Genomic DNA, 3,364 nt, shown 5'->3' on the forward strand with positions numbered 1-3,364 from the left:
TTCTTATCATTAGAAACGACGGTGATACCTCCCTTCTTAGGTACGCAATGTACTGGACTTACCCAATCACTATGAGCAACAGGATAAATGATTCCTGCTTCCAGAAGCTTTAATATTTCTTTTCTCACGACCTCTTTCATCCTAGGATTTAATCTCCTTTGATGATCAGCAACTGGCTTAGAATCAGGATTGGTTTTAATCTTGTGCTGACATAGAGTGGGACTAATACCCTTAAGATCATCAAGAGTATACCCAATAGCCTCACGGTGCTTACTCAAAGTTTTTAATAACTTCTTCTCTTCGTGATTAGAGAGGTGAGCACTAATAATAACAGGATATATCTCCTTCTCATCAAGATAGGCATACTTAAGAGTATCTGGTAACTGTTTCAGCTCGAATACAGGATCACCCTTTGGTGGGGGAGGATCCCCAAGCAGTTCAACAGGCAGATTATTCTTGAGAATAGGATATTGTTCTAAGACAATTTTATCTATCTCTTCTCTTTCCTCCATATGCATATCATTTTCATGCTCAAGCAGATATTGGTCTAAAGGATCCGTAGGAGGTACGGCAATAGAGGCAAGAGCAATGATTTCATCCCTACCAGAAGACTCTTTTTCATGGGGTTGTCTTCCAAACTTGGAGAAGTTAAATTCATGAGACACACCCTCGAAACTAACAGTGAAATTCTATTTAATGCAATCAATGTGAGCATTGACAGTGTTGAGAAAGGGTCTACCAAATAGGATGGGACAAAAGCTATCTTGTGCAGTACCAAGGACGAGGAAATCAGTAGGATACTTCGTCTTACCACACAGGACTTCTACGTCTCTCACAATTCCCAGAGGGCAAATAGTGTCTCTATTAGCTAGCGTAATAGTGACATCAATGGGTTCTAACTCAGCAGGTGCAATCTCATCTTTGATTTCATCATATAGGGAACGGGGCATTGCACTAACACTAGCACCCATATCACATAAACCATGGTAACAGTGGTCTCCTATCTTGCAGAAACAACAGGCAGGCCAACTACAGGTCCGTATTTGTCTTTCGCGTGAGGTTTAGCAATTCTAGCAGAGTCCTCACAGAATTTGATAACATGCCCATCTATGTCTTCGGCTAAGAGATCTTTGATAATAGCAACACTAGGTTCAACTCTAATTTCCTCAGGGGGTGCAAGTGGTCTAATGTAACCCCTACGTATCACATTTGGAGCCTTAGAATAATCATTCTTCCTAGCAAGGTAAGGTGGTTTCTCAGCGTAGGCACAAGGAACAACAGGATCACTAAAAGCAATGACTTTCTCCTCAACTAGATTGTTTTTGGCTATGTTGCTTTCTACAGGAGGCTGATATTTAACACACTTCTCTTTGGGAAGATTAACATGAGCAGCAAAATATTCACATAGAGAAGCTACTATCTCAGAGTCAAGTCCATACTTAGCACTAAAATCTCTATAAGTGTTTGTTTCAACAAAAGATTTAACGCAATCAAACTGGAAATTCATACCTGACTCCTTACCTTCTTCCAGCTCCCAATCTTCAGAGTTACGTTTAATTATTTCCAATAAAGTCCACTTGTGGTCAATATCCTTCTTCATAAAAGAGCCGGTACAAGAAGTGTCAAGCATGGTACGATCTTCATGGGAAAGCCGAGCATACAAGTTTTGAGTGATAATTTCTCTCGAGAGCTCATGATTGGGGCATGAATATAGCATTGATTTAAGCCTCCCCCAAGCTTGAGCTATGCTTTCCCTGTCACGAGGCCAAAAGTTATAAATATAATTCCGATCACGATGTACTAAATGCATAGGATAAAACTTTTGATGAAATTCCAATTTCAACCGATTATAGTCCCATGATCCAGTATCATCACATAGCCTATACCATGTCAACGCCTTATCCTTCAAAGATAAAGGAAATACTTTCTTATTTACCTCATCCTTGGGCAAACCTGCAAGCTTAAATAAACCACAAACTTCATCTACATAGATCAGATGCAAGTCCGGATGTGAAGATCCATCTCCTGTAAAAGGATTAGCAAACAGTTTCTCAAGCATACCCAAAGGAATTTCATAAAAGATATTTTCAGTAGGTACCTCAGGTTGAGGAACAACTCTCGTGCTTCCATTCGTGGTGAAGCTACCCCGAACAAACTCCTCAAAGGAACAGTTTCCATAGTGACAAGTGACAATTAATTTCAGCACAGTATATAAATGTTTCCTTACCAAATTCCACTTACCAAAGGCGCTTCCTCCCCGACAACGGCGCCAGAAAAGAGTCTTGATGACCCACAAGTATAGGGGATCAATCTTAGTCCTTTCGATAAGTAAGAGTGTCGAACCCAACGAGGAGGATAAGGCTCTGATAAACGGTTTTCCGCAAGGTAATAACTGCAAGCACTGAAAGTGGCGGTAACAAGTGATGGTGTAGTGAGGTGAATCGTAGCAAGCAAAAAAGTAACAAGTAACAAGTAGTAGCAACGGTGCAGCAAGTGGCCCAATCCCTTTTGTAGCAAGGGATAAGCCTGAACAAAGTCTTATAAGAGGAAAAGCGCTCCCGAGGACACATAGGAATTTCTGTCATGCTATTTTCATCATGTTCATATGATTCACGTTCGTTACTTTGATAGTTTGATATGTGGGTGGACGGCGCTTGGGTACTTCCCTTACTTGGACAAGCATCCCACTTATGATTAACCCCTCTCGCAAGCATCCGCAACTACGAAAGAAGAATTAAGACAACGTCTAACCATAGCATTAAACTAGTGGATCCAAATCAGCCCCTTACGAAGCAACGCATAGACTGGGGTTTAAGCTTCTGTCACTCGAGCAACCCATCATATACTTACTACTCCCCAATGCCTTCCTCTAGGCCCAAATATGGTGAAGTGTTATGCAGTCGACGTTTACATAACACCACTAGAGGAAAAGACAAGATACAACATATCAAAATACCGAAATAATATCAAACTCACATGACTATTATTAGCATGACTTATCCCATGTCCTCAGGAACAAAAGTAACTACTCACAAAGCATAATCATAATCATGATCAGAGGTGTAATGAATAGCATAAAGGATCTGAACATAAACTCTTCCACCAAGTAATCCAACTAGCATCAACTACAAAGAGTAATCAACACTACTAGCAACCTTACAAGTACCAATCGGAGTCGCAAGACGGAGATTGGTTACAAGAGATGAACTAGGGATTGGAGAGGAGATGGTGCCGATGAAGATGTTGATGAACATGCCTCCCCTCCGACGAGAGGAGTGTTGGTGATGACGAAGGCGACGATTTCCCCCTCCGGGAGGGAAGTTTCCCCGGCAGGATCGTCCTGCCGGAGCTCTAGATTGGATTT

This window comes from Hordeum vulgare, chromosome 3H (assembly GCF_904849725.1).
Source record: "Hordeum vulgare subsp. vulgare chromosome 3H, MorexV3_pseudomolecules_assembly, whole genome shotgun sequence".
Taxonomy (NCBI): Eukaryota; Viridiplantae; Streptophyta; class Magnoliopsida; order Poales; family Poaceae; genus Hordeum; species Hordeum vulgare.